The sequence below is a fragment of the Coffea arabica genome, chromosome 10e (genome assembly GCF_036785885.1).
Source record: "Coffea arabica cultivar ET-39 chromosome 10e, Coffea Arabica ET-39 HiFi, whole genome shotgun sequence".
Lineage (NCBI taxonomy): Eukaryota > Viridiplantae > Streptophyta > Magnoliopsida > Gentianales > Rubiaceae > Coffea > Coffea arabica.
In genome coordinates, this window is record NC_092328.1 from 10,260,327 (window position 1) to 10,271,268 (window position 10,942).

At 32.9% G+C, this 10,942-nt stretch overlaps 1 long non-coding RNA gene across 2 annotated transcripts; it reads left to right on the plus strand.

Annotated features, from left to right (window-relative positions):
- The first annotated feature begins 5,896 nt into the window (after positions 1–5,896).
- On the plus strand, positions 5,897–6,554 carry LOC140015409 (uncharacterized). 2 transcript variants are annotated; one of them, XR_011822059.1, is made up of 3 exons: positions 5,897–6,024; positions 6,265–6,422; positions 6,531–6,554. It is a non-coding gene; the product is annotated as an uncharacterized lncRNA (long non-coding RNA). The 2 variants fall into 2 exon arrangements; XR_011822060.1 differs by having other exon boundaries at positions 5,897–6,007.
- The last annotated feature ends 4,388 nt before the right edge of the window (positions 6,555–10,942 follow it).

Here is a 10,942-nt window from a genome sequence, read left to right on the forward strand (position 1 = left end):
AGGTGATTCTTCATGCATTGGAAAGTTAACTCAATGAACTGCAAGTCTTATGTTTTGGTCAAGAGTTAATTCAGTTCCAATCATTGAGAAAAGTTCAGTTGAATTTGACGCAAAATTGGAATGACCTTGAAGACTGAACAGAAATTGAGAAGCAAAGCAGGGGAGCAATCCGGCCATAATATGGCCGGATTTTGGTCCGAAATGGCTGCTCTCCATTTGCACAACTTGTTTCCTCCTCTAATAAATCACAACTATTGATGGACGTGTGGCAATCACTTTGCAGCTGTAAAAGTGATGTTTGAAGTTTCATTTCTTAACTAAATCCATCTATAAATAGCCATGGAGTTGCAAGAATCAAGAGAGTTTGTTAAGTACAAGAAATACCACTAAAATGTAGTTCTTACATTTTCTTAGTATTAGGTTTATATAGTATAGGATAGTTTAACTAGTTAGCTCATCCTTCTTGTTTATTAGCTAGGCAAAGATGAAGAAGGAGATGAATTCATGTGACAAGGGTTACATTTCTTTCCAAACTCTTTATCTTTTATACTTGATTCTATTGTTTAGTTAATATACAAGTTTAGATTCTATGTTTATTATATGTTTCTTAAGTTTATGCCTTGAGTTTGGTTGAACTTTCTATGATTGTTAGTATTTATTATTTGGCTATTTGACGATATTATTTTGAACAAGTTATTTAGCACTTTAGCTCTTTAAATCATGATTAACATTGTACCATTAATTGTGATTATCTAAAGGTATTGTTTCTTCGATGAAAATTGAGATTTAACACTAGTTCAAGAAGTGCTAAACCTAGGGAGTACAATCACGAGAGTAGAAGTGCACCTTTGTGGGTTTAGTGATTCATTTCATAGAAGAAATAAACTTATAGTTAATTTCATAACCACGAGAGTAGGTATAGATTAGTTATAAGTATAGTTGATTTACTACGAGAGTAGGTTTTACATGCATAAGGAAATTACGCCGTAGTTAGCCAAGATAGTAGTATTTAATGATCCAAAAATAGCACTTGCATGAGTAATTAAGAATACCATAACCTAAAGAGCTTTCAATTGTTATTTTATTGCATAAGTTTAGCATAGTTTTGTTTCTTTTAATTCATCGATCGTCCAAATCACTACAAGAAAATTGGTCATCAGTGACAACTTTTCTCTGTGACGAAAAAAAGTTGTCACAAAAGTGGATCCTTTATTGACGACTTTCTAACTCGTCACAAACCTCTAATGGGAGCCAACTCATTTGTGACGACTTAGAAAAGTCGTCACTAGTAAATTCCCGCCAAGATTTAGCAAGAGCGCGGGAGTGTTTAGAACACACAATAGTGACGACATTAAGAACATCATCACTATTGCTTGGCCTATTTACGGACGACTTTTTGTTATCGTCACTGATCACTAAAAAAAAAGTTATTAGTGACAACATTTTGTAGTAATGACAATAAGTCGTCACAAAAGGAGCAGCTTTAGTCGCGACACCTAAAGTTGTCACAATTGCATCAAAGCAACTAAATGTTTAGTGACGACCCGTTATTTTCGTCACAAACTACACTACAAGAAATATGGTCATTAGTGACAACATTTTTTAGTGACGATAAAAGTCGTCACAAAACGTGGTTGTTTAGTGACGACAAGGAGAGTTGTCATAATTGCTCAAAGCAACTAAGTCTTCAGTGACGACCTTGAAAAAGTTGTCACTAAAATGATCTATATAGTGACAACTTCTAATATCGTCACTGTCACTCTACCGATTCGGATTTAGTGACAAGAATTAATCGTCACTGTTTAAAGTACTTATTTCTAAGTCACTTTCATTAATTCTACTGTGCCACCCTAACTTTGGCGATTTAGCCCCAAATGTTGTAAAAAATTCCATTAATTCCATTATGATACCTTAACTTTTACAATTTAGCCCCATATGTAGTACACCGATTTCTTTAATTATATTATTACTCCCTAACTTTTGTAATTTAGCCCCATATGTAATTCACCAATTTCATTAATTCTACTATGGCACTCTAACTTTTGCAATTTAACCCCCATATGTAATACACCAATTTTATTATTTCTATTATGGCACCCTAGCTTTTACAATTTAGCCCCTATTTTTTTATTAGGAAATTGCGAATGGTATCTTGATAAACTATGCATAAATATTTTATAATTTTCTCAAACTTAAGTAATAATTTGTTATAAACTCTAAAGATATATCTTTCATTACAATAGTTATAAGGCATGCAGGTTTTTTTATCAATGGAATAAGAAATTTATGCCAGATTTATCCTTTGTACTACATGCCAAGTAGTATTAGCAAAGGAATAACAAAGTACTACAAAGTAATTAACAAAATAGCCTTCAGGGAGTGTAGTTTATGGGCAAATGAGCATTATCTATTCAAAGTACCAACTTTTTATGGGCATTTTACTCTCAAACATATAATTTATGATAAATTTATAAATGTTTGCAAGTAAAATTCAAAAAGTGTTACACTGATTTCTTACAAAACGAAAACTGGCAGGTTATCTTTTCAACATAAATTAAATTTTTTTAAAAAAAGAAATGGCCCATAAAGTACCAACTCTTTGTGGGTTTCCTCCATTACATGAACAAATATTCTGCTCTTTATGGCATTTCACTCTGAATCATTTAATTTATGTTAAATACATAAATGTTTGTAAGTAAAATTCAAAAAGTGTTGCACTAATATTTTTATGAAAGGGAAACTGGTAGGTTTTGTATTTAACATAAATTAAATATGTGAAAGCAAAAAAAAAAGAAATTACCCATAAATCTATGTCTTGCAAATCTATACTAGTAAAATAGTTTCAAACAAAATTAAACATTAAAGTAAACTGTAATTTATACACATTAAAATATCTGTAATTTATACACATTTTGCAACTACTACTTTGTGTTTTCTCTGTAATGAATTTTTTAACCATTGAGAACTTAAGTTTTGTCTTGCAAATCTATACTAGTACAATAGTTTTAAACAAAATTAAACATTAAAATAAATGTTTGAAAAAGAACAAAAGTACATTTATCACTTGCAGTAATGTAACAAAATTTTCTCAACCATTATCAATATTTTCACAAAAGTATTAAAAACTAGCAATTGACAATATTAAAAACTAGCAATTTAATTAGTGACGACTTTTCTTGTCATTATAATCTTGAATAAATTAGTGATAACATTATGTCATCACTAAATTTTCTTTGATTTTGACTTAACAATAATGTCTTATTAATAGCATTTGATTATTTTTAATGAAAGTCTGTTATAACCATAGAATTTGACTTTCGTTATTTTCAATTAATGATGTACTTTAGTGCTGCAATTATAAAAAATTGCAGGGCTAAAATATTTGCAAATTATAAAAGTATATTTTCACTTATATGTAATTAACAAATTTTGCCACCTATATTGATGAAAATTTGTGTTTTTGTACTAAAAAATAAAGAATAATACTATAGCAAAAAAATCTATGCTTCAAACCAAATTAAAAATAAAAAAAAAGCATGATGATTGGTCTCAAATGTTGGGAAAATGATTATTTTTATTGAAACTATGTTATAACCATATAACTTGAGTTTAATTATTTTCAATTACATGATGTTCTTTAGTGCTGCAATTATAAGAAATTAGTATAAAATATTAGCAAATTATAAAAGTACATTTTCAATTATATGAAATTAACAAATTTTGCCACCTATGTTGATGAAAATTTTTATTTTTTGCTAAAAAATAAAGAATAATACTATAGCATTAAAATCTATGGTTCAAACCATATTACAAATCCAGAAAAAAACATGATTTTTGGTATAAATGGAGGGAAAATGAGTGAAGTCAAAATTTTGATCAAATCATAGTGAAAGTGCCGTGCAACAAAAACAATATCCAAAGCAAAGCAAAGACCAAAGCAGCGGAACACATTCTGAAAACAAAAGCAACGGAACACTTGAGCAACACAAACTTTCACCGAGCTGAAACAAACAAGCTTCTGCACTGAGCACAAAACAGAGCTTCCGCACGGCACCTGATACTTTCACCCACACAACAAATCCGTTCTCTAGCTTCTCACTAGCATCACCATGGCTGTCCAGCATTAAAGGGCAAGGTTTTCATTGGAAAGGTTCATTTTTCTCTCTCCTATACATTTTCCCCAATTTTTCCAAATCCCTAATATTCTACAATATTTTTTGCAAATTTCTGCCCAAAATCTTTTAGCAGCTCTTGATTATTAGATGCTATCATAGCTATGTTGTACTCGGAACTCCCCCCGCTCGACTCGATTCATCTAACCTGTGGCTGATTTGTTTCAAGTTTATTTCTGCAAGCGTGATTGGTCGTTGAGTTGGATGTCCGTTATTTCGAAGAGGAGTCCGCTTGATTGGTGCATCGATCAGGTTTGAGAAGCTGTCTATTCGAGTTTATTTGGCTTTATCTTTTGTTTGCCAAATTATTGAGGTCAAAGACTCAAAGGTAGGAATAGGTAGGGGAAAAGAGGGAATTGTTCAAAATCATAGACGAGAATAATAAAGCGATGTACGTTGTGGTATTTGAATGTTGACCGTTGAAGGTTTGAAAATAAGAGTCCAATTGTTCACGATGGGCAGCGCAGCGCATGCTGGCAAATGTTTCGTATTTTAATTAGAAATTGAAATTTTGCAGTCGGCTCAAGGTGTTTGACTGGAAGACCCAGTCAGGTCTCATGCATAGGACAGTGGGAGCTGATCCGGTAAACTAATTTTTCTTTGTAATTGTTTTACCATTCAGATTGCCGGCTGTCTTTGTTTTGTTTCTTTGCTTTTCCTTCTTTACTGTCCTGCCAACTTTTCACCATTTGTTATTTTGTACTACAGTGCAAATTCCCAAGTGTAGACAAAAATTTAAAATTCGGATAGTTCTAAAAGCCAATGAATGAATATTTATTGAGAAGCAAGTGTCCCAAAGAGCAAAATAAGCATTCTTTAATGGTGAATTGTTTATTTGCGAATTAGTTTCCAACGAATGAATGCGGAATTGGCATTATAGTAGACCTCTTTTACTAAAAAAGAAAAGAGATAAGAAAGTAGGTAAATCTTTTGGCTTTATCTTTTGTTTGCCAAACTTTTGCATGTATACTGTGGCTGCAGATTCTATTTAGTTTGTTGCCTTACTAATGCATTTGTACTTGAGATGGTTGATTTTTGCTAAAAATGTGTTTTACACCTTGGATCCCATTGCTGGTATTTGAGGAGTTTAAATTTAGTTCATATTACATTGCATTTGTTTTCTATATAATGTGACGGTCATATTCTTTATGGTAGGATAAAGGGCTGCAACAATATGGATAGGAGTTGGATGTCTATTAAGAACTACCTAGACCCCAAGTATTTAGATGGTACAGAAAATAAAGGTGGGAGATTTACAGAGGAAATAGTTTATTCTTGAGGGATTAATACTAAGAGGACAGAATTTTAATTTAAAAGTGAATATGCCCAATGTCCCTGCTGCAATGTGATGAGAAGCTATTCCTCTTGGATAAAAGGATCAATACCTTCCAAAAATAGTTAGTCACTGCTTATGGCTGAAAACTGTATGGGGATACAGAAACAACCTTTTCATAAAGTGACGAATGGCCATAAAAACTTAGTGAAGAACTTTTTTGGTATCATACCACATACCACATACGTATAACTGTAAAAGTAAGATTTTGTAGATGATTACTGCAGCATCAATCGAAAGCAAAGAAATTGTACTATGTACTTTTTTGGCCCTAATCAAGTGCAGATTTTGTACATGGGGCGTTCAGTTTACCATCTACTTAAGGAGTTGTGGTCACTGAAATTAGTCATTTTTTCCCACTTTATTGTGTTCAATATCCTTTATATCCTTTTAAGATTTATCTACTTAATATTCTTTTTATGAAGTGTCCTAATGTTTCCCTTAGGTTAAGAGGCGAAATTCAGAGGAAAGCTCTACGCAGTGGACTACTGGTATTGCCGAGGTTCAGCTTCACATGGAGTATGCTAATTTTCCTCACTGTGACTAGGCATATCTTAATTTGTCTTATACAACATGATGTATCTCTACTGCAAACTTTTTATTTAATTTTGGTTGGGAAAACTAAAATGTCTTGAGGTGGCATTTGTTGTCTGTGTCAAGAATAGAACATCTTAATTTCTGTTGAAACATTATACAGATAGGTTCAGCTTGCAGATCTCTATGCAATAAGTTGTGCTCAAATTCTCCCATTTGTGACAGATACAAATTGAGGAATATTGAGGAAACTGAGGCTGCCAAAAAGCTCTTACAAGAAAAAAGGCTCATGGGTCGCACCAAAACTGACTCTAGTATTCCCTCAAGTTATAGTGCAGATTACTTGCAACGTGGGAAGGACTATGCCGAGAAGCTTAGGAGAGGTTTGTGGCAATTACTCACTTAAAATGCTTATTTGGTTCTATGATCTGATGTTTGCCTAAGTATGTATGTATACCTGAGTATGTTTGCATGCCTGGTTGATTGCTTAGGGAATATTGCAACACTTGGCACTGATCATTTGTGCTATCCTCAGCCTCAGCCATTAGCCTCAGTATGATAGTTTTTACCCCACCTGATATCATCACTCAAAACCAAGAAGAATAATGTCAATGCCATATATGCCTCCATGAAGTGGTAAATCAAGTTTAGATTCTTTTTCAGGGAGAGGGACAAGCATGGGGAAGACTGGGGTCAATGGGTGGCAGGCAAGTTTGTGAAGGAGAAGAAGGGTTAGCGAGCAGGTGAGAGAGTTTTTTCTTTTGGGGGGGGGGTTGCTGTGGGTTAGTTGAGGGTTGTAGATTGGAATGGTGGGATCTGGGGTTGGACTGATCCATGGCTCAATTTCATTTGATTTATGGGTGTTTGATAAAACTGAAATTTGAAGGTTGAAATTTAAGTACTAACGTTGCTGATTTCATTAAGTCAAACCAGTTTGATAATCTGCTGAATTTGAGCACTGAATGAAAACTTTTATTATACATAAATTATATGGACTGAATGAGAAAATTTTATTATACACAAATTATAAAGTTTAAATATCACTCATTAATATTGTTAAACTGAAATTCCAATACGAATAATGTATGGTGTTTATGTATGCAAATGCATGTTGGGAACAAAAATGCATGTCTATGTATAATAAGCGAGTTATGTTTGAAATAAAATATGCTAAACAACAAATGTTAGCGTGTGAGAGAGAGAGAGAGGAGAGACAAGTGTGCCTGAGAGAGAGAGAGAGAGAGAGAGAGAGAGTATATGTGAGAGGGAGAGAGTGTGTGTGTCAAAGAGAGAGAGAAAGTGTGCGTGAGAGAGACTATAAGTGTGTGCGTGTGTGAAAGAGAAAGAGGCTGTGTGCATGTATGAAAGTGTGCTAGTATGTGAAATAATATTTTTGATGAATAATGTTACCCGAGTTCAAACATTCAGCAAATTAAATGATTAAATTTTCATTTAAAATTTTTCAAAGAAATTAAGTGTCTCTTAATGGATTCAGATGTTGTGGAGTTTTGTTATCAAACAAACTTAATAGGAAAAATGCTTAATCCATCAAGTTTAAGTGCTTAATAGGGTTATCAAACACCACCCTTAGTTGCTCTTTCAAGCTGAACTGTTAACTTCAGTATAGAAGTTGTCTGAACAAAACCAAACTGGCTTGGTTATGTGAATTGGCAGTTCACTTGGGCAGTTTTCAACTATAGCAAAAAGCGCCATATTAATTAGCTCATTCTCTAGTTTGATTAGATTGGAAATGGAAAATACTCTATTACTTGATATAATATGGGATTGTGAGTGATTATAGAATAAAATCTAAATTGTGTTAAACATTTAACATTGTTATATATGTGATATTGCCTTACGACCTCTATTTCTTTTGTTTCATGTATATTGATTTAATTTTCTGAAGATGAGATCCCATTGGAAACAAATATTGAATGATCTAGTATGACGTCTCTCATGTGTAAAGAAAGTGTAAACCTCTAGAGTTATAATATTAGTTCTACAATGATTTTCTATTCGAACTGTAGGAGCAGCAATTATAGGTAGATATCTCCAAAAAGAAGGGACACCCATTTTAATATATTTTTATAAGAGGCTTAAAGTGCAAATGGTTTTGTACTTGACTCCGGATTTGTGTATTATCAATTCTGTACACGTTGCCGCATTTATTTATTTATTTATTTATTCACTTTATGGTTTGAGATGGTTCCTCACTAGACTGGCCAAAAGGTGGGGGGTCTTCAAGGGGAAGAGATAAGACAGCCGAGGAGCTGAGGTGAAGGGAGAGGAAAGAGTACCTGGCAAACCTTGAGGGAATCCAGTCTAACTTAGTCCTTTTGTAGTTGGTTGAATACATTTTGATATTACGCATTCAAGTGAACCTTTTTAACTCTTATACCACAAGTAGGAAACTTTCTTATGTGATTTACACATTATTGGAAGACTAGCTGTATGCGAAACTTTTGTGTTTGGACGCATACTCATTGATTGTTGTATCGTATTGTTATATAAAAGATCAAAAAATTTTTGGAAGCAGATCTGGCCGTATTTAGAATGGTAAGGAAAACTGAGGATGACCTTTGAGAAATGAGAGAAGTAATGATTAAAATAAGCTAAAAAAGAAAAAAAGGAAATAGGTTATGCTTCGTTCATCAGGTTCCTTGTGCATAAGATTTGTACATGTGCTAAATGGTTATCTTCTGGAATATGTGCTTGTAACAGTACATATTTCTGATTTACCGGTTATTCTTGTGGAGATCCTCTTAGGTTAGTTTAACTAGACATATTACCAACAATATGGTAATAGCATTTTTTGGGGCTGATGTTATGCATCATTGTGGACTATTTTTTGTTATAGTTGTGTAGTTTATGGTTATGGTTATAGCTGATCTGTAGTTTTTGGTAACTTGTGGTCACTGTGGACTATTTTTTGGTAATAGCTGGTAATAGCATTTTTTGGGGCTAATGTTATGCATCATTGTGGACTGTTTTTTGTTATGGTTGTGTAGTTTATGGTTATGGTTATGGCTGATGTGTAGTTTTTGGTAACTTGTGGTCATTGTGGATTGTTTTTTGGTAATAGCTGGTAATAACATTTTTTGGGGCTGATGTTATCCATCATTGTGGACTATTTTTTGTTATGGTTGTGTAGTTTATGGTTATGGTTATGGGGCTGATGGTTGTGTAATAACATTTTTTGGGGCTGATGTTATGCATCATTGTTATCTGAACTTATTCTTTGGGAAATATCTAGGTATCATGTATATAGTGCTGTTAGTTTATCAATAGAGAGGTAAAAATCTGATTGTTCATCTGCAATAGTATATTATTTCCAAGTACAAGCGACAGACCATGCATGGATAGCAATCTTCATTTTGCCTATGTAGTGACTTCAAAGAAATGAGTATAATGCTAAGGGGGCGTTTGTGAACTTTGATTGGTTTCACCTGTTTAGATGGTCTTCACTTTCACATTGTGAGGCAAATAACTCATTCTCTTTGCATAGTTTAATCCTACAGAGGCATCGTTTCCTTCATGATTTATGAAGCATAAACTCCTAAAATCAAAGAGGGCTAGTACCTCCTGTATTCACACCTCGTACAATAAGTTGCTTTCTGTGTTTTAATATATAAACAACCAAAAGCATAAAGATTAAACAATAATTACTGTGGGAGTCCAATTTAATTGTTCAATAAGTTGAGCTATTTAAAGAAGAAGAAAGAAAATAAAAAAAAAACTGTTTTAGAGAGCTCTTTAGTTGAGCTTATGCAGTGTTGTATTTGTATAGATTGGACTGTAATTTCTAACTTCTTGCTGGTGTTGTAATATGTGGGCCCAAATTATATGAGATTCTTAATGAATTGTAATTTTTGTCTTAATAATCTAAGTCTCATTACTTGTTCTTTATTATTGTACTCCTTCCCTTACCTACTTCTTTTACTCTTTTATGACAGATAAATGCTATTCATACTAGCTTTTAGAAGATATCTATGGTTATGGTTGAAGAATGTTGAAGACAAAATTGCCTTTTGCTCATGGAGTGGTTCATTTAGATGTTCTTCAATTTCTTAAACTGTGATTGCTTTTGTAAATGTACCTTATGTACAAGTGATATTTTGGACAAATGTTATTTTTGTAGGCATTAGTTGGGTAATGTACACTTGAATTTGGCATTTGAGAATGCTATATTATTACCATGTAATCTAATGCAAATACTTTTGGTTATCAATCGTTCATGTTTATTTGTATGGTTTGTTTAAAATCAATGATTTAGCAATGATTACAGGCCAAATTATGACTATTAAGCTATTGAGAAATTATCTAATGACAAAAAAAAGTTGTCACAAAATAGAAAATAAAAACTCCTTGTCACAACAGAGACTGTCACTAAATCTAAGCTACATTTGTGACGACAATTGTTGTCAGTAAAATAGTTATATATAATGGCTTTCGGTGCTTTTTAGTGACGACCTTAAGTAGAGCATTTTTGATAAAAGGTCAATTCGTCAATAAAACACTTCCGGATTGTTGTCACTAATGACAACTATTTAGTGACGACATTTCAGGTCGTCACTAAATAGTTGTCATTAGTGACGACAATCTAGAAGTGTTTTATTGACGACTTGATCTTTTGTCAAAAATGCTCTACTTAAAGTCGTCACTAATGAGAACTATTTAGTGACGACATTTTAGGTCGTCACTGTTTACTTTTACCGACGGGGATTTAGTGACGACTTTGTGACGATCAAAAAGTCGTCAATAAAAGGTATTTGTGACGATATTTGTATGTTCTGTGATGACTTTGTGTTGTCACTGATGAACAATTTTCTTGTAGTGAATAATAGAGAAGCTGATAAGTGACTAATTTACGTAATAATTGTATGATATTTTATATTATTTTTAG